Source organism: Pinus tabuliformis, chromosome 2_2 (assembly GCF_031772625.1).
Source record: "Pinus tabuliformis cultivar Carrire ecotype Pingquan chromosome 2_2, CPIR1, whole genome shotgun sequence".
In the NCBI taxonomy this organism is placed as follows: Eukaryota; Viridiplantae; Streptophyta; class Pinopsida; order Pinales; family Pinaceae; genus Pinus; species Pinus tabuliformis.
The window spans coordinates 1,156,395,572-1,156,418,107 of record NC_142300.1 but is presented as its reverse complement, the minus strand read 5'-3'; the positions used below and the strand labels follow the sequence as shown (position 1 = coordinate 1,156,418,107).

Sequence of the window (22,536 nt, the reverse complement as noted above, 5' to 3'; positions counted from 1 at the left end):
TAAAATTATATTAATTAAGTTGAATGACTAATCCTATGGTTACTGGCTTGCGGTTAAAAGTACATTGGTTTTGTCCTCGTGGCCTTTCATTGTGGAAAATTCCTATTTTATTAATTTTCAATCAAAGAAAATTATGAAGCACACGATACACGACATGATGAAATCTGGATGTAATTAATATTTTAACGGCTAGGTTTGGAATATTCCGAATTTTGGTCGCCAGCGTCGCTTTGGCTGAGTGGTTAAGGCGTGTGCCTGCTAAGTACATGGGGTTTCCCCGCGAGAGTTCGAATCTCTCAGGCGACGTTCTTATCTAAATTTCTAGAAACCTAATTTGTTAGACATTTTGTAAAATTTTCGTGGCAGACTCAGCAATGATAAATATGTGAGCTCAATCTTACTACTCACCGACCTCTCTTTTAAACATTATTAAGTAATCAGTTTGAAAAACGTCGAAGAAGTGTTTGGATGAACCCGAGTTCGAGTCCGACAAAGAAATTGATACATTCGATTCAGAGCAAAGCGTTTGTAGTCCAACGGTTAGGATAATTGCCTTCCAAGCAATAGACCCGGGTTCGACTCCCGGCAGACGCAGAAATACAGGTTTTGAAACCCAACGCTATTGTTAATTATTCAAATAGACCGGGGTTCGACTCCCGCAGGCGCGCTGTTGTTAATTATTCAATAGACCGGGGTTCGACTCCCGCAGGCGCAACAATAGCCTTGTGTTTTGCTTCAAACACAGCGCTGTTAATCATTCAATTAAAATGTCCAAATACTAATAAACTTATAGCTTTATATTTCCATCGGGTAGAAATAAGAAAAAATTATAATTAATTCATATTTATTTGAATTTTTATTTTAAAAAATGTTAAAAAGTTTGTGTTTTTTTAAGTTGTGAATGTATAATTCATAAATTAATTTTAATTTTATTTTATTTATTTATTATTTTTTCCAGGTAAAAAACGGTAATTTTATTTATAGAAATGATTGAAATTTATATTTTTTAAGATACATATCATGTGTGTATTTATGCATTAGAAAAAAGAAAAGGAAAATAGGTTTATGAGAGTTCATAGAAGGAAAACCTTGTATTTCATTCTAAACAACATTATTTTTCTGGGAACTATAATACAAAAAAACAAATATTTTAAAATGGCATGCATAGGCGACTAAAAGATTGATTGTCCTAGAAAGAGAAAAGTAAACATAAATAATGCAATCAATAAAGCTGAAACGCAAAAAGAATACTCCAAGTAGATATATATTGTTTGAATGTCTCTAGTATTAAACTATTGTTGGTCCTTGAGGAAAGTCTCTGTATGGTCGATGGAAAATCTCATAGACCCATGCATCTCTCTATTATATAATATTCCACAAGCCCTGGTCCATATTGAGGCCTTCCTTTGAAAGGTTATTAGTTGTCGTGTTCCTTTCCCTGTAAATATGGTTACAAGTAAAAAAAGAGAAGCTATCAATGATTTGATTGATTTCCTCTAGAATAGGCATGAGAGTTATATTTAAATAAGCAATTTTTTTACCCAATTTATAATAAGCATAGAGTCCCCATAAACTTGAATTTGAGTGCATCCCTTCTCTAAAGTAAATAACATTAAATATTTGCATGCTAAGAGTTCCACCTAATTGTTGGTCCCTCTACCTAGGCCAAATTTTTCATAATAACAATCAGCGTTTGAGAGAAATAGTACAAAACCACATTCGCTCTGTTGTCCCATAATTATTGAGGCTCCATCAAAAAAGGCCCACAAATGAGATTTGTTTGTCTGTTCTAGTTTGACCACTCTAGGAGGGTGAAGATCCTTTTCCTCAAAAAAGTGACTTAAAATGGCACAAGGTTTCGTTGCAATATGGCCAGGGATCAATGGCTTGCCCTGAAAAATGGCTATGTTTATGGCTGACCAAGTCCCCCAACATACAATTAAAGGAAGGATTTTGATTGCACGACAACTGGGATTGGAGCACCATGCCTTCCAAATATATTCCTTCACAAGCAGTTAATTGACTTAGGGCATTCTTTCATGTTGTCTACACCTGTTGATAGAAGGGGCATGCTATGAATAGGTTTGTTAAATTTTCATCACTATTTTTACATAAAGGACAATAACCCAAACCTATCATAAAGTGATTTTGCAATACATTTTAGGTTGGCACCTTCTTTGTCATTAAACACAACATGAACAATTTTGCTTTTAAAAGGCATTTTTCCTTCCATACTTCTTTCCACCACCAAGCTTGGTCTACTGCAACTCTATCTACAATTTCAAATATGTAGACAAGCTTGGGGGTATAGAAACCACAGGGGGAGATGCTCCAGATGAGATCATCATATTTGTTTGTTAATCTTATATGACCATCTGAGAGGGTTTACAAATAGACCTACCAAGAGTCTCAGAAATGCCCCACTAAACCCATCTCCTAGGCTAATAACCAAACTTGACTCTAAATTGATGAGGTTGCAGGATTGACAACATGTGACAACTTTGTGTAATCTCTATCTCTTAGTAGTTTGAAAAGACGAGGAGAAAGCAAGTGGTTTCACAACAACCAAACCAAGGATCAAGACCGAGTTTTACTCTATATCCCTTTGCAACCCTCCAAGCCAACCCATTACCAATGATATTAACAACTCTTATGTTCCTTCATAAGAGACTATTCTTATAGCTCTCCTAGAAGCTATCTAACAATCCTCCTTGGTTGTACACAAACTGCCAATCTCTGTCCCGAACATGGACCTCAAAACCTAGCAACCATCAATCATAAAAGAGGCAAATGCATGCCTTTCCAAGGCATTATCAACTGCCTTGAAATATCCATGGATATGAGAAAATTACTAAGGTAATATTTCCTATAGTTAGGGCTCCTACTCTGCCATGAATCAGACTGTTCAACCTCCTCAAAACTAGTATTAACCTTCTCCCAAACCTTTGCACAAGCCCCTCAACCTATGTAACTTCCCTCTAGAAATGTCTTTGAACCTTCAACCCTCCAAAACAGGTCATTCAACCCTCTACAATCTACTATAACAAAGCTCGACCTTCCTCCTTAGGAACCAAACTTCTACAACCTTAAAATTTAGAGTGATGTACACGCAACCATGCCCATATTTCTCCTTGCTAGCTCAACTAGCCTTCTTCCTACCTTGGCCAATCAGGTCACAAGAAAAATAAACGAAATTTAACTTTCCTCCACTTCAAATTTTCTCCTGTGGAATGTGACTGCCGCACATTTCTCTTTTCACTTAATGAGATGCACCTATGTTGTGCTATGATCAAATGGCTAGATTCTTATATTTATATGTCCACTTGGGTGCATGTTTAGTCCTTTCTAGGGTTGTCTTAAAGTCAAGATGACCTCACATTTGTGGCAAGTTTCCCACTAACATATAAATAAAGTTATTTTCTCTCATTCGATCCATTCTTTCATGGATGCCTTAGGATCCCTTGGTCCATTTAAGGGTGTTCCACTTGCCACCATGGCCAAACCTCCAAAATACATCTCGGTTTTGTGCCCACAATCTTGGGTGCAAAACCCACCTCTTGTGCACTTAGCCCACAAATAAATTTTGTGGTGCCAACTCATACAAGCCCAATACCTAGGGTTATAGAATACCTCCTAAGCTACAAATCTCAATAGCTCAATCAAAACTGAAATGTTTTGCTCACATAGCATACCTTTCATCTCTATGATTGCGGCCCAGTGAAAAGCTTGATGATTATCCATTGTTGCATAAATTCTAGGTATATTTTGACCCATGTCCTGGACTGTCTCTACTTCTTGCGCATTGTACAGTCTCATACCAGTGTGCTTGTGTTGTGGGCAATCTTTCCTTAAGTGATTCCCTCCACAAGTCCAACACATATATGGACCCTTCTCATAACTCTTGGCTTCTTCTTGAGTATAGTGGTCTCTACTGACAATGTTCGACCAATGTTGACGTTCTTCATTAACAGGGGTCACACTCATTCCCTTGGTTTCTTTTATCCCTTTTCCCTTAAACTTGACGTCACTTTTGAATTTTCAGGCTGACTTATGCTTAGGTCTGCACCTAGACTACTTGAAATAGTACTTCAGTTTCCAAATTACATCTTTTAATGTCCTAGGTTCATTGAAATCAACTCTATCCTTAAAGGATTGTGGTAGTGAATTGACATACCTCTGAATCTTTTCTTTTTCTTCCTTAAGGTAGGGAAAATATCTTAGCAACTCTAATAATTTGGTGGTGTACTCATCATTTTTCATTTGACCCAAACTGAGCTCATATAATTACTTTGCTTTCCTGTCAAAGCAACTCTCAGATAGATACTTGTTCCTAAAATATTCCTTGAATTCCTTCCAAGACAACTCCTCTTCTTTGATGCCCTTTACATTTTTCATGTCTTCCCATGAGATGTCATCCTTGCCTTTTAGGATGAAAGTAGCTATCTTTTATTTCATGTTTTTTGAATAATCATGAATTCAAAAGAATTTTCGCATTCCCTCCAACCAAGCTTATGTATCCTTTGATTTCTTTATTTCAACATCAAATGTAGGAAGCTTGGCCTTATTAAACTCCTCTAGTACATATTCTCTCTCATTTCTTTTCCCATGATAATGATAGTGATGATGATTACGTTTCCTCCTATGAGTATTCTCATACTGCTACTCATGGGTGCTTAAATCCTCTTAAGGAATACTTAGTAGAGTGTTGGAAATAATACTGAGGGGGGGGGGGGGTGAATCAGTATGATCACATCAATAAAACTTTTTCATTTCCATATTCAAATTCATATATGCTACTTCCACAACTTCTTATGATTCAGTTAGTTGATCCTTAATGAGAACATTATCAACCATATTAACAGTAAACAAGTGCATTAAAATAGAACAGATCATCACACATAAGCCACACACATGAACACCATGATATAAGGTGGAAACCCAATGTGGGAGAAAACCACCTGCTGCAAGTCATCTCAATCTTCTTCTTAATAAGAAAATCCTTTTACAATATTTTTGTACTGGTGCAGTCTTATACCAGTACACAGGCTTCTACTTGCAGAGAGCTACAACTCCCATAGATCTTGTACTAGCCGATCCATTTACTAGTACGCAGGCTGCTACCTGCTACAATGCTCCAAAGTTTTCAATTGCTACTGGAAGGGAGCTACCACCCCCTTAGCTCTTGTACTAGCTAAGATACTAGTACGTAGGCGCCGACCTACAATCTTCTCTCCTCCGGGTACCACGTTTCATACATTTTCAGACTGGATACACCTGAAGCACAACACATAATCTGAAAGGCCACGTTTCATCCAATTTTCATACTGGACCCATAAATATCATTGAAGCACATAATCAATCAATCTTCTGAATCACCCAATCACCAGATCAATACATATACAAGGATAGTATGCGTGTCAGCAATCAGATCTAGTCCATCAGATCATATAAGGATAAGTCATTATGAACCTGATCCATTCATCCATCAATACTGAAGCTAATCATAATCATTCAATCAATCACTTCTCAGAATGTTGTTATCAGAACATAATACCAGTAACCAGACATCACTTCAAAACCCAAAACACTTCAGTAAACAACAGAAGCAGCTAAAACATATTTTAAGAAAAGTACGCAACTTCTTCAATGGAAACCTACGGGTATCCGCTCCTGCACCATCTATTGATCCGCGGGTATCCGCACCTGAATAGGCTTCTGACCTGCGAGTATCCGCAGCTTGCAGTCTTCTTCTCTACGGGCATCCACACCTACGGCTGCGGGTTGCCTGCGCACCTCCGCACTGTACCCGTCTCTGGCCTGCAATCCTCCTGTAATCCTCCGCACCTACACCGATCTCTGGCCTGCGAACCTCCGCACCTTTTCCTCGATCTACCTGCGTATCTCTGTGCTTTCTCCTTCAGTGGCCTGCGGATCTCCGCACCTGAAACGTGTCGCACCTGCGGTCCAGACTTCAAATATGCCACAGACTATCAGATCTACAGATCTGATCATGCGCAAAGGAGATCTCGACCCATCAATAGATTTGCCCTATAAAGCTCAGGTTTCTCCTTGATGTAGATCTAGATATCACTCACCAACCAGAATTTCAAATCTTGCTCTCCTTAAGATATTCAACCCATAAGAATACTCTAGCCAAATGATCTCCTTCCTCTTTTATAGCCTTAGGCCTTTCACAATACCACGGTCCAAAACCATAATAACACAATACCACGGACTCGACAACCATAAGATTCCCACACGTGCGCTTTTCTCTGCATGAAAGTGTGTGAACTTTTAGGACCGCACCTTTCGTGCTGTTAAGCTGCGAATATGTCCGCACCTTCTGAACGAAGTACCTGCGGACCCAGCCTATGACCGCACCTATTGCACGGCGCACCTGCGAACTTCTTATTTTCTTCATTCTTTGTGGGTTGATCATCAATCTCTGCTACTGACCTGTTGTACTGTGATCTATCACCTGTATGAGTTTCCATCAAGGACAACACTTTAGCCATAATGCCAACAATCTCCCCCTTTGGACTTGATGGCAAAGCTTACTTTTCATACTAAGGACTTGTCATTTGATTCCTTTGAGCTATCCTGCATCCCATGTATTATGTCACATCTGATATCTCTTCTGTGGATTCACTTGATTGTATATAAGTGAGATGTTCTTCTATGAGTGGGTTGCCATCAAGTACAACACATGCATCATAATGCCAACAATCTCCCCCTTTGGACTTGATGGCAACAACACCAAATCACTCTCCCCCTTTGACATCAAGGGCAAAGGGCGGACCAAGATATTCTCTTCCTTTGCTGTCCATACTCCCCCTGAGTACCTGCTGAAATCTCTGAATGAGCTCCCCCTTTGTATATGCCAAGGTGTACCAATCTGTCCATGCTACATGCTGAAATCTCTGCTCTGCTGACGTGTGTTGTTCATGCTCCCCCTGACTGTAAGCAAGGTCTGCAAAAAGATGTTCTACAAGAAGAACATGACTCTATACATCATAAATGACCTTCCTATCACCAAAGATTCATACATACATCTATCTCCCATCACAATGGTGATATACCAAGAGTTTACATATGATAACATAAGAGAATAACATCATTCATCCCAGGCATAGTGGGGAAACCAACATAGGCCGTTACATGACCTGAAGAGATCTCATCAAATGACTACAATAGATAGAGACACACTATTACATCATGAGTCTTGATATGACCTTTACAGAGACCAATCACCTAAATAAGATCATGATAAACATCAGCAACGACACTGTATGATCTGCTCCATAGCATCGAATCATTCACATTCTATCATATGTGAGAAACACCATAGCCATCCAGATCTGCATGGACCAAGTATCATCAATTGGGAATATCTGCATCAATCAACACATGTACGAAACAACTTATCATCATATAGGTAAGAACTCATCATCATCATGTCTCCAACAATGCAACTTTGAATAATCATCCATGTATCCAGCCAACAATCCTCATCCATATATGTGCCAAGAACAATAGGAATCCTGCATCATAACTGTAATATATGATCTTTATGCATAAGATGACAACAACATATGAGTGACTCATCATCAAGCAAAGAAGATGTGAATTTAAGCTATGTACTTCTCCTTATCCTTATGAAGATCACCATGTAAGCACCATTAGAGAATCAACCACAAATCTGTTCTATGTAACAACTATGTAACCCCAAGAGTCATCTGAACAACTCATAACCATATCATAACAATATGAGTCATTTATCCATATAAGCATCATCACCAAGGACTAATAACCATAATGCCAACAATCTCCCCCTTTGGACTTGATGGCAACAATACCAAACCACTCTCCCCCTTTGACATCAAGGGAAAAGGGCGGACCAAGATATTCTCTTCCTTTGCTGTCCATACTCCCCCTAAACCTGTGCCATATGTTAGCTCTGATCATGCATATATCAGCAATAAGAATCAAGACATCATCATCATCAAGTTAGGATCAAAACACTTCTAAACATATTACAAGAATCAAAACATTTCCACACGTCCTCAGCAGACTGTAACCAATAGAGCAAATAATGGACTGAATCATATCAGATCCTTTTTCTGAGCCTGTCCCCGCTGCTTTTCCTCAGACTGACATATACGCGACTTTGCAGTGTCTAACTCGCGTATATATGCGACTTCCCTTTATGAGATTCATGACACTGAAGTTTTACACTTTCAGCTCCCCCTGAGTCTGTTATGTCTGTGCTGTGTTGTGTCTCAGTACATTGTGTTGTGCCACATCTCTCTGACTGTACTTCCTTCTTCTTCCATATCTTCAAGTGTGATGATGTTTTCTCCTTTTCGTGTGATGTCCTTCCTTTGTTCCTGCATTCCTTTGCTATATGTCCAAGCTTGTTACATGCATAACATCTTACATGTTTCATATTCCTCCTGTAGCAATCAGCAGCTTTGTGACCAAACATATTGCAAGCAAAGCAATATCCATTAAAGTACCTTGAATGCGATGTTCTTTCTGCATGATGATCTTGAACCCTTCTTCTTCTACATCTGGTTGCAACATGTCCAAGATTATGACATACATAACATTCAACACTATTCATAGGAGGAGTAAAAGATTTTCATTGAAGAATCTCTTTCCTTGGCTGATGATGAGATTGACCTTTCATCTCCTTATTGAGTATTTCAGTAGAGTCCCTTGTCTCACCTTGTGAACTAGATTCACCTTTAACAGATTCATGAAAGCCAAGACCAGTCTTGATAGCAGGAGACCTTTGACTACTAAGAATATCATCCAAGGCTTTAGTACTATCTTGAAATCGCAACAGTTTATCCTTTTCTTCTAATTTACCTTTTAAGATATTTACCTCAATCTGAAGTTGTTCTTCCTTTTCCAGACACTGCTTCTTCAAGATTTCTTCAGACTTTCTTCCTTCTTCCAACTGATGCCTTAGTTTGAGAATCTCCTTTTCTTGTTCTTCATTCAGATCCTGCTGCATTTGACGAATTCTAAAGGCACATTCCAACTGAGATTTTAAGCTAATAACTTCGTTTACCTGTTTTTCAATAGCTTGGAGTAGATCTTTATTCTGCTTCTTTGATTCTTCAAGATCTTCCTTTAGTGAGCAGATCGTGGTTTCAAGACTTTCATAGTAACTGGATCTATCTCTGAGTTTCTTGATGGTTGTGCTTCTTTCATTGACTTCATCTCTTAGTGATGTTACTTCATCCTGCAACTTTTGATATTTGTCCTTGAATAGCTTCCTTACCTTGTTTCCTTCTTCTAGTTGGGCCTTTAGTTTGGTAGCTTCTTCTTTGAAGTCACATTCCCTTTTGTTCAATAGATCTTGTTGATCTCTGATTTTATCTGAAAGCCTTTTAAATTCTGCCTTTATTTGATATCTTTCTTGTTCACCCATAAGAGAAAATTCAGTTGTTTCGCTATCACTTTCATCTTTTCCAAATGGATAGATAGCTGGAACATCAGAGGATATCAAATTCATACCTGATAGTTCATCTTCATTCTGAAATGATTCTGAATCTGAAGAGCTTCTTACACCTAATCCCCAATCAATTCTCCCACTGTCATAGTTCTTCTGAGATGTCTTCTTCTTCTTAGGTGCTTTCTTCTTAAGCTTCTTTCCCATAGTTCCACGGATCTCCTTCAAGCGATCAAGCTTCTACCAAAGGACCTTCTCTGATACTAATTGTTGGAAATAATATTGAGAGGGGGGGGTGAATCAGTATTATCACATCAATAAAACTTTTTCATTTCCATATTCAGATTCATATATGCTACTTCCACAACTTCTTATGATTCAGTTAGTTGATCCTTAATGAGAACATTATCAACCATATTAACAGTAAACAGGTGCAGTAAAATAGAACAGATCATCACACATAAGCCATACACATGAACACCATGATATAAGGTGGAAACCCAATGTGGGAGAAAACCACTTGCTGCAAGTCATCTCAATCTTCTTCTTAATAAGAAAATCCTTTTACAATATTTTTGTACTGGTGCAGTCTTATACCAGTACGCAAGCTTCTACCTGTAGAGAGCTACAACTCCCATAGATCTTGTACTAGCCGATCCATTTACTAGTACGCAGGCTGCTACCTGCTACAATGCTCCAAAGTTTTCAACTGCTACTGGAAGGGAGCTACCACCCCCTTAGCTCTTGTACTAGCTAAGATACTAGTACGTAGGCGCCGAACTACAATCTTCTCTCCTCCGGGTACCACGTTTCATACATTTTCAGACTGGATACACCTGAAGCACAACACATAATCTGAAAGGCCACGTTTCATCCAATTTTCATACTGGACCCATAAATATCATTGAAGCACATAATCAATCAATCTTCTGAATCACCCAATCACCAGATCAATACATATACAAGGATAGTATGCATGTCAGCAATCAGATCTAGTCCATCAGATCATATAAGGATAAGTCATTATGAACCTGATCCATTCATCCATCAATACTGAAGCTAATCATAATCATTCAATCAATCACTTCTCAGAATGTTGTTATCAGAACATAATACCAGTAACCAGACATCACTTCAAAACCCAGAACACTTCAGTAAACAACAGAAGCAGCTAAAACATATTTTAAGAAAAGTACGCAGCTTCTTCAATGGAAACCTGCGGGTATCCGCTCCTGCACCATCTATTGATCCGCGGGTATCCGCACCTGAATAGGCTTCTGACCTGCGAGTATCCGCAACTTACAGTCTTCTTCTCTGCGGGCATCCGCACCTACGGCTGCGGGTTGCCTGCGCACCTCCGCACTGTACCCGTCTCTGGCCTGCGATCCTCCTGCAATCCTCCGCACCTACACCGATCTCTGGCCTGCGAACCTCCGCACCTTTTCCTCCATCTACCTGCGTATCTCCGCGCTTTCTCCTTCAGTGGCCTGCGGATCTCCGCACCTGAAACGTGTCGCACCTGCGGTCCAGACTTCAAATATGCCACAGACTATCAGATCTACAGATCTGATCATGTGCAAAGGAGATCTCAACCCATCAGTAGATTTGCCCTATAAAGCTTAGGTTTCTCCTTGATGTAGATCTAGATATCACTCACCAACCAGAATTTCAGATCTTGCTCTCCTTAAGATATTCAACCCATAAGCATACTCTAGCCAAATGATCTCCTTCCTCTTTTATAGCCTTAGGCCTTTCACAATACCACGGTCCAAAACCATAATAACACAATACCACGGACCCGACAACCATAAGATTCCCACACGTGCGATTTTCTCTACATGAAAGTGTGTGAACTTTTAGGACCGCACCTTTTGTGTTGCTAACCTGCGAATATGTCCGCACCTTCTGAACGGAGTACCTGTGGACCCAACCTATGACCGCACCTGTTGCACGGCGCACCTGCGAAATTCTTATTTTCTTCATTCTTTGTGGGCTGATCATCAATCTCTGCTACTGACTTGTTGTACTGTGATCTATCACCTGTATGAGTTGCCATCAAGGACAACACTTTAGCCATAATGCCAACATAGAGTACCTCCTTTCATAATGTCTTCACTTGATAATCTATGCCTCTTTTTGGATCTACTGTCATTTGGCCCATTATTTCTTTCTTCTTGTCCCAAAGGAATTTGCATGTCCCTATGATTGATCCCCAACTCATGCTACCTCTGCCTTTGCAAATATGATAGGCTTTGCAATATGACTACATTAACTTTTTCTTGTTTCTCTTGTGTTTGACAAGTCTCTCATTGTTAGCCTTACTTCTCCTTATTTTTTCTCTTAAGCTCCTTAGTGTGTTCATCCAATCAAGTGAATCTACCCCTCCTCATTACTCAACTGATATTTCCTCTCCATATCCATGTCGTGATTGATTAGGGCTATACTACACCATTCTATTATTTGTTGGGCTTGGTCCTTCATTTCTACAACGTACCATCCTTTGTTGTTCATGTGATATTTAACCTTCATCTCTTTGGACCTTAGTGTCTTCTTATGTTTTGTCATGCACACACATAACTGTTAGATTTTAACAAATGTCAAATGCATAACAAACCTTATCACCTTGGATTATTGTGGGAGATCTACTGATGTAAAACTAGTTGCAACATTACGCCTCAGGTAACACATCAATATCAATAGAATCATATCAATCATTAATGCCATTCTAGATTCATATGCACATCACAATGATGACACACCAAACAACACAAACAATGAATCCACTCAACAATCAAGTTTCTAATGCTCATCATGAGGCTTTAAGGTATCACTGGATCTTCAAGGGTCCAATGTTAAATCCTTCGCTTGGTTAATTGTGTAATAGAGCCCATCCAGTCCAAGTGTGGAAACGGGAATCTATGATACCATCTTGTAACACACCCCCTACTAACCCTAGACTTTATTAAGGATAGAAGGAGACAATTACTAAGTTGAACCAATCTCCAATGTCCTGTTATGGAAATGGGATCTAAAGTTTTCAATCTTTTACAGCTCCTCCAAAACTCAAAATGGATAACATTGTTGTGTTCGCCTCATCAATACCTTTCCAATGATGTAAAATTTCCTTCAATCCTACTCTCGCATCAAAAAATATGGTCATATAAAAACTAACCTATCAGAAAGTGCCATGTTATCAAATATGCCATGTGGCACCCACGTGGCACCAACATGGTTGTCCAAGTCATACACCAAGTCATGCCAAGTGGCAGCTGCCAACTTGTTCATACTAGGTGACAGATACCCATTTCTATGGTCCACATGGGCCAACCCATAGAACATATATATAACATATACGTTCGATGTATACGGGTACAAGCCCTCTATGGCCACATCATACATCCCAGCAAGTTCCAATATTGTTCCCCACTTAATATGTTGGGGACAAACTTTGAGGCTACATGGCATTACAACTTTGTATTAAGGCTCAACCTCCACCTTAACCGGTAAATGAATATGTTAATGCCACACTGCACTTGTCCCCATAGAACGAGCCCCTTAACTTCCTTTCATTCTTCCTAATAGACCAAATCCCTGTCCTTTTCCAAGGTTCCACATAGTCAAACCCTTTTTCAATGCAACCCATTCTCGTTATTTAAGCTTTCTCTAATTCACTTGTTGTTAGAGCTAAAGACACATGGGCATGTACTCTTCTTTTCAGTTAAATTTCTTGCACAACTAGCCCTTTTAAAACCTCTCAACCAACAAGGACTAGTATTTTAAACACAAATTCCCTCAAAAAATCTCCTTCCTTAAGCAATCCAGAAGTTGTCCCTTTCTCTGAGTTTTTTCTATTGGTTAAAATTATTTACATTGAGGAAATATTAACTAGGGGATGTCACAATCAGGAAAAGGGGCGCTCAACGATGCAAGCAAGAGTTGAGAACTCGACTATTAGATACATGGAGCTCAGCTCCCAACCAGTTTAAGAGGAAGTCACCCAATTAGAGAGGGAATTAGAGAATGAGAGGCACACTCCCACAAACACAAAAGTTCTGGCAAAGGTGGTAAATTGGGTTCTAGATGCAGGCCATACTAGAGGCTGCTACAATTAGTACATCTACATTGTATACATCTATTGTCATTTAAAATTTCTCCTTTGTATAGTACTTACTGACATAAATGAAATCAAGGAGGACATCCTCATGACCTTGGATCAAATGCAAAGGCACAAGATATCAATGGATCGAAGGCTTAGATGTTTTGAGAAGCACATGGGCATTCCTCCTAATCCTGGCTCCTCCCAAAGAAGCAATTAGGAGTACATCCCAATCGAAGTCATCAATTTTGATAAATATGTTTGAATGTATTTCAATTACTTTATTTTCAATATTTTTATGGTTGAGTTTTATAGTTTTCTCTTTAAAAATAGCCTTAGAAGCCTAGTAGCTAATCATAACATTTTGGTTTTTAGACTTTTGATAACACCCTCTCTTTTGTGATTTTAAAACAATTAAAATTCTATATCACACTTGTAACAAACTAGAACAGGATTAAGAAAATATAAATAGTAACCAACTAAAACAAGCTTAAGAAAATATAAATATAAACCTTTAATTTAAATGAATGGAAATTTTTTCAAAAATAAATATATTTTCTATACTAATTATTTATAAAATATAAAAATAATATTTTTTTCCGCTTCAAAAAAAATTAGCAATATATAACCTAAACATCTATTAGGTACAATAAGAATGGATTAGAGTACATTATTATTTTTTAGATTTTTCACCCAAAATAAAGGTTAACCATACATACAAATAAAATAATGGATTAGAGTATTCTACATCCTACGTGGAGGCTCCGGGTGTATTCAACTTCCTACATGCAATGCCACCCAACTTTTGTAAACCCAAGGCACAAGTGTCCTCCTTCATTCTGCCACCTCACAAGGTGGATTTCCACTTGGACAAACTCATTTATTTTTCTTGTATTGGGTACACTCAGGTTCGATCAGATCAAAATTGAGTATCTTTCCATTAATTTCTCTTCCGGTCATGAGCTTAGGGCCCAAATCCTCCTACCACCATCTAAATTCAATTATGCCTTTGCTCCAGCTGGGCGCCCAAGTTGCTATGTTTATCCATTGTAGAGTTTAAATCTTGAAGGATATACAAGTAGGTAATTTTTTGAACTTACCAGGATAGTAAGACTATCTGATTCACAATTGGAGGAAGTCCTGTGTGATTTGTGATTTTCGCCTGATGTTGTTGAAATTTTCCTTATCACCACCATTAAATCTCTTAGAATGATTAAATTTTTAATTTTATTGTTCTGGGCTATATCTAGATCTCTTCATAAGACCCAAAATTTGATTTGGTTATGGGTGAATGCATGAATATGGGTTACACTTTTGGGTCAAAGGTGGCGATGAAATTCCATGTTTTTCCTCTTTTATTGAATTGCAACCCTCAAAATTCATATAAGCATTGTGAATTTTGATTAGAAGTAAAAAGATAATATGTGGAGAATTATGTTGTTGTCCTTATGGTATTTTTTGCAAAAAAAATTAGTGTCATATAATCTCTCAATTTTCCATTAAATGCAATATATGTCCTTACAAATTTTTGCAAAACTTAAGAGGTATGCGTGTGTTCACGTAGCATAACTTAGTCTAAAATGCGTAATTTAATATATATATATATATATATATATATATATATATATATATATATATATATATATACACATATGCACACACACGGAGAAAACTAAGTTTTTCATATTAATTTTTTTAATGCAAAATTGTATTTTTTTATTATTTTTTGAAGTTGACGAAGTAATATTTCAATTGCATTTTGGAGGCACATGTGTTCATGCAAGATTTTTTCAACTTTTTAAATAAATTGAAAAATAAAGAGTAACCATTTGAAGAGGACTCGTAAATGAAGATAGTGGTATTTTTTGAAATTTTTTTGTTGTGTATATTTTATGCCATTGACCTTTTATTCGACCCCCCCTTTTACCGCTCACAGTTTTTTATCATGTCCGATATACCACCTCCAAGTTTAATACTGCTTTTCTGCTTGGTTAAATTGTGGACTTGTTCGCGCCCGTTGACCGTCGATCTCAGCCATCGATGGTCGCGACGGACCCTCCATGCCAATAAACCACCTCTCCATATGAGCTTGCATCCATTCTAACTTGTGGTCGACCACCTTGATTTGTGTTCCTTCTCCTTCTCCATAAACTACAAGCGTCTATTCACCAACTCGAACATCCCCATCAAAATATTGAAGAGTCTCTTTGTCGACTTCTTCGAGTGGGCCGGATCATTCATCGAGCCCTATCCCTCCATGAAAGTGAACTCCTAGACTCTCGATCATTCACTCAAGCTCAAAGCAACAATGGCTAACCTAGAGGCACCATAACCAAACATATAAATCATGGCCAAATCTTGCTTGCAAAGTTTCCCCCCGATGATGGACATTAATTTCGATTTTAATCCCTTCCTCAATAAAAAATCTTTTCTCATTATGAATGTGCAGTGAGTTTGCATGAGCGAATAAATGCTTCTATACCTTCAATTCTTTGGCAAGGACCTTGACACTGTGTTGAGTGTCTGATTCATATCTAAAACTCATCGACATCCTTGGTAGAGCCTCCAGGGGTATTCAACTTCCTACATGCAATGCCATCCAACTTTTCTAAACCTGAGGCACAAGTGTCCTCCTTTGTTCTGCTACCTCACAAGGTGAATTTCCACTTGGACGAACTCATTTATTTTTCTTGTATTTGGTACACTCCAGTTCAATCGGATCAGACTCGAGTATCTTTCCATTAATTTCTCTTACGATCACGACCTTGGGGACCAGATCCTCCCACCACCATCTAATTTAATTATGCCTTGCTCCAGGTCGGAACCCAAGTTGGCATTTCTATCTAGTGTAGAGTTTAAATTTTGAAGGATATGCAAATAGGAAATTTCTTGAAATTGTGAGGATAGTAAAACTATCTGAATCACAATTGGAGGAAGTCCTTTGTGATCTCTGGCTAATGTTGCTGAAATTTTCCTTATCACCACCATTGGATCTCCCATGGCGATTAAATCCTTAATTTTCTTGCTCCTGACTACATCTAGACCTTTCCACGAGGCCCAAAATTCGTCTTGGTTGTGGGTGGATGCATGAAGACGGGTTACACTTTTGGGCCAAATGTGGCAATCAAATTTCAAGATTTTCCTCTTTTATCAAATAACAACCCTCAAAATTCATATAAGCATTGTGAATTTTGATTCAGAGTAAAAAGACAATATGTGAAGAATTATGTTGTTGTCCTTATGGTATTTTTTTCAAAAAATTTGTGTCATATAATCTCTCAATTTTCCATTAAATGCAATATATGTCCTTGCAAATTTTCGTAAAACTTAAGAAGTATGCATGTGTTCACATAGCATAACTTAGTCTAATATATATATATATATATATATATATATGAGCATGATCCACGGATATAACTAAGTTTTTAATATATATATATTTATGAAAAATTATATTTTTTATTATTTTTTGAAGTTGGCAAAGTAATATTTCAATTGCATTTTGGAGGCACATGTGTTCATGTAAGATTATTTGAATTGTTTAAATAAATTGAAAAACCAAGAGTACCTTTTTAAAGAGGACTCGTAAATGAAGATAGTGATATTTTTGGAATTTTTTGTTGTGTATATTTAAATGTTATTAATTTTTTATTCGACCCCTTTGAAACCCGAAAAAGATCGATCATTTTGTTTAAAAGAAATTAGATGAAAAATATCATATGAACTTGAAAGTGTAAAATTCATATGCCATGGGATAGAGGATTCTTTCATGAATCCAACATGATCAACTCCACCACTAAGAACAAATTTTCCCTAAATCCACTAGGGTACAAAATAGGGTTGCAGAGACATCTGCAGAAAGGGTGTTGGAACTGTAATTTTTAGGACCTTGAGAGCTCGATCGAGCGCTTCAGACGCTCGATCAAGCATCTAAATTCAAAATTTAAATTGCTCAATCAAGCATTAAATAAACCCTCGATTGAGCCATATACATGGTTAACTAGTGACTCGATTGAGCCTTAGGGCTCAACCATAGGCTCGATCAAGCCATTAAAAGCCTAACCCACCAACCTCTTACCAACTTGTATTAATGCTATTAATGGTAAATGCGACAACCATAACTCTCGATTGAGCCTTTAACTCACGTTAGAAAATGGCTCGATTGAGCTATTTTTAAGCACTTCGATAGCTCGATTGAGAGTTTAAAAATTACTTGATTAAGCACTTAAAATTGTTCGATCGAGCATCCTTTGTTCACCAAAATGAGCGCTCATTTCGCTAAAAAGTGTAACCCAACTCCATGCTATCACCTTTGTTTGTTGCAATACCTAACCTCCAATCATAATTATATATTTTTTTTCATCGGGGTTATAAACCACCCCTCTAGTCATCCCTGCACATTTTAAGACATTATTACTCGCACAACCATGTAAATTAAATGATTAATAAATAGTTATAGGTATCAATCCATATTAAGCCTTCAAACACATAACTCATAATACATCTCACGTTATCAATATTAAAAAAATTATAAAAAATAACTAAACTATATGTTTTAAATATTTATATAAAAAAAAATAATTCCATAAATAAAACCAAACTGAATTTGAGCTTTGTAGATATTTACCTTTTTTTTTTAATTAAATTGAAAAGAAAAAAAGGCATAAATACTTTTAAAATAAGTCTAACCCTCTATCTATGATTACTACTAAAAATATTTCCTAAATATGATGTCGAGATTAAATCCTTACCATTCACGTAATAATTATTGATAATTAAATTAATATTTTGAATTATTATTCCAAAATAAACACAAACACACATAGGGACATAATTAAAATATTCATATTCATATTTCAATAACTCAAAACATTTTTTTATTATTAAAAATTAATTATTAAAACATTCAAATTCATATTTTATTAGATAAATCAAAAGAATGTTGGTCACTATATAAAAAACACACACAACAGTGCACCACAAACTCAATACATGCAAACTATTGAGCTTTGTTGGTAGATTAAGATCATCCTAAATAAAGTTTTGGTGGAAAGAAATGAGATGCTAAGAAATTCTTTTCAACATGAATGACAAATAAAGAAATTGAACAACAAGGTGTCCACTTCGGTAAAGAAAATTGCAGGTCTATACTTCCCTCATAATGATGAAGGGGAAGGAAAACCCAAGGTCATTTAAATAGATTCTACCACAACATAACTTGTTAGCATGATATTTTTTATATTTTGATGTTTAAGTAGTTAGTTTACTTCTTCTATTAATTATATCGATAGGTTAGTGAGCAATTTCCTTATAGAAATAGATTTTTCATTTTACAATCTCGATAGGTTAGTGAGCTACATATCAGCTATGCTCGATCCGGCTTGTCAATGATGGTTCTTCTTCTCATGTTTTTTTTTTTCATACGGTTCTTTTTTCTTCTCTCCCCACTCAGCTTTCTCTCTGTGACCCATGCTGATCTTTTTCTACAGTATTTCCCTCTCTTTTTTTGGAAGATATTCAGGATATGTTTTGATATATTGGGTCTTCACAAATGGATTTGTTTAAGCTCTTTTTTGATATAGGTCCAGATTTCTAGCTTTTGCTAGGCTTCAGCTAATATCTTCTGCATTTTCAGGAACAACAGGCCGACATGTTTTAGCTTTTATGTATATGCTCATTATATTTTCTTAATATAATACTATGATGATTTTCTCTTTGAAAAAAGCATTCAAAAAGAGGATTCAACTTTAGAGCAATAGGTATATGATCGCAATCCATATCGGTGACATTCCCCAAAGTAATATATTTACAAAAAAACACAATTGTGATAATGTTTTAAATATATAGATAATACGATGTGGTTCATAGAAGTGGGTCCAAGGGACGTAACAAACTCTTATATAGAACAACGTATGTATAAGTTTTTCATATATATATTATGTTTATAATTAAAAAGAAATCATTAATATTATATATTTTATTATGTATAATATTAATTTCAAAATGTTAATATCAGAATGAGATTGCATGTTTTTGCAAAGGACATGAATTATTACTCTTAGAAGTGTATTTATATACACACAGTAATCAATAAATCAAATATATATAATATTGAATTATTGGATTTTTCTAAAAATATTTTAAATTCAACGACAATGTTGTTTAAGCTTTTTAAATCATTGATTGTTATTCCCACAAAACTCTTAAAAAGACATAACACAATATATATTGGGTTGTGTGTTGAAGTTGACTTTGCAAATGCTCTTCCTAAAGAATTCAAATTCAAAATGACCAAAAAGAAGTGACTAACATCTATGAATTCATAGGGGAGGAAACTATTTCAAGTTATTAATATGAAAATCAACCATTTTCAACCATCATCAAACATGGTCAATCATGGTCAACCATCGTCAACCATGGTCAATCATGGTCAATCATGGTCCAATGTCACATTGTGACAAAGATTGGCTCAATATGGTCAACCATGGTCCATTGTCAACCATCGTCCACCATCGTCAACCATGGTCCAATGTCACATTATGACAAAGATTGTCTCAATATGAAAATCAAACATGGTCAACCATGTTTGTTTTAGGGTTTATAATATTTATCTTATGGTTTACAATATCAATATCTTGGGTTTAATATTATTCCATTGGGTTTACAATCACTTGGGATTTTAGAATTAATCCCTTGGGTTTATTATTCCCTTGAGTGTATAATATAAATCCCTTAGGTTTATTAATCTAAGGGTTCACATTAGTAGGGTTTAATCCTAGGGTTTAATCATGGTCAACTATGCTCCAATGTCACATTGTGACAAATATTTATCTTAGGGTTTATAATATTAATCCCTTTGGTTTATAATATCAATCATGGTCAATCATAGCCAGTAATGGTCAACCATGGTCAAATATTGCATTAAGACAAAAATTGTCTCCATATGAAAATCATGGGCATTCATGGACAATCATGGTTAACCATGTTTTATAGAATGAAACATGGTAAACCTTGGTCAACCATGGTCAAATGTCGTATTGTGAAAAAGATTGTCTTGATATGAAAATCAATCATGGTCAATTGTGGTCCAACGTTGCATTATGACAAAGATTGTCTCGATATGTAAATCAACCATGGTCTCGAATGTTGCATTGTGACAAAAATTGTCTTGATATCAAAATCAACCAAGTTTTCCATCGTTGAACGTCACATTGTCACAAATATTGTCTCGATATGAAAATAAACCTTGGTCAACCATGGTCTAACATTGCATTATGACAAAGATTGTCTCAATATGTAAATCAACCATGGTCAATCATGGTCTATCGTCACATTCTGACAAAGATTGTCTCAATATGAAAATCAACCATGGGCAATCATGGTCTAATGCCATATTGTGACAAAGATTGTCTCGATATGTAAATAAACCATGGTCTAATGTCACATTGTGATAAGAAATGTCTCAATATGAAAATAAACCATGGTCAACCACGCGTTTAAAATATTTATTTTTGGGTTTATATGTCTTTGGTTTTTAATATTTGTCCTTTTTCTTTAGTGTTATTCCCTTTGATTCATAATCCCTATGGGTTTTAGTATTAATCACTTGGGTTTATTATTCCTTTGGGTTTATAATATTAATCTCTTCTGTTTATTATTCCCTTGAGTTTATAATATCAATCATGGTTAATCATGGTCAATCATAGCTAACCATGGTCAACCATGGTCAAATATCACATTGTGACAAAAAAATTCTCCATATGAAAATCATGGACACTCATAGAAAATCATGGTCAACCATGGTTGAACGTTGCATTGTGACAAAAATTGTATCGATATGAAAATCAACAATGGTCCAACATCGCATTGTGACAAAGATTGTCTCGATATGTAAATCAACCATGGTAAATAATGGTTAAACATGGTCCAATGTTGTAGTGTGATAAGGATTCTCTCAATATGGAAATCAACAATGTTGAAGCATGCTTATTTTAGTGTTTATAATATTTATCTTAGAGTTTATATACCTTGGGTTTATAATATTTATCCCTTGGGTTTAATATTATTTCCTTGGGTTCATAATCCCTTGGGGTTTTAGTATTAATTCCTTGGGTTTATAATATCAAGCCCTTGGGTTTATTATTCTCTTTGGTTTATAATATTAATCATGGTCAACCATGGTTAACCATAGCCAACCATGGTCAACCATGGTCGAATGTCACATTGTGACAAAGATTGTCTCAATATGGAAATGAGCCATGGTCAACCATAGTCCAATGTTGTGTTGCGACAAATATTGTCTCAATATGGAAATTAACCATGCTCAACCATGTTTATTTTAGTGTTTATAATATCTATCCTATGGTTCATATACCTTGTGTTTATAATTTTTATCCTTTGGGTTTATAATATCAATTTCTTGGGTTTATTGATCTAAGGGTTCATATTCCTAGGGTTTAATTTTATTCCCTTAGGTTTATAGTCCTTCGGGTTTTTAGTATTGATCCCTATGGTTTATTATTCCCTTTGGTTTATAATATCAACCATGGTCAACTATGGTCAACCATGGTGAGCCATTGTCTACCATGTTTTAATATTAATCCCTAAGGTTTATTGATTTAAGGGTTCATATTCCTAGGGTTTAATTTTATTCCCTTAGGTTTATAATCCTTTGGGTTTTTAGTATTGATCCCTAGGGTTTATTATTCCCTTAAGTTTATAATATCAATCATGGTCAACTATGGTGAACCATGGTCAACCATTGTCTACCGTGTTTTAATATTAATCCCATTGTCTCAAAATGAAAATCAATCATTGTCAACCATGCTCAACCATGTTTATTTTTGGGTTTATAATATTTTTCTTATGGTTTATATATCTTGGCTTTATAATATTAATCCCTAGAGTTTAATATTATTTCCTAGAGCATGAATATTTACATTAGTAAACTGAACGGATTAATATCATAAACCCAAGGGAT

The 22,536-nt window shown here is 36.3% G+C and overlaps 2 non-coding genes across 2 annotated transcripts; both read left to right on the top strand.

The window, feature by feature from the left end:
* Positions 1 to 224: 224 nt before the first annotated feature.
* Positions 225 to 306, top strand: TRNAS-GCU (transfer RNA serine (anticodon GCU)). The gene has a single exon. It is a non-coding gene; the product is annotated as a tRNA-Ser (tRNA).
* Positions 307 to 522: 216 nt separating this feature from the next.
* On the top strand, positions 523 to 594 carry TRNAG-UCC (transfer RNA glycine (anticodon UCC)). Its single transcript has one exon. It is a non-coding gene; the product is annotated as a tRNA-Gly (tRNA).
* The last annotated feature ends 21,942 nt before the right edge of the window (positions 595 to 22,536 follow it).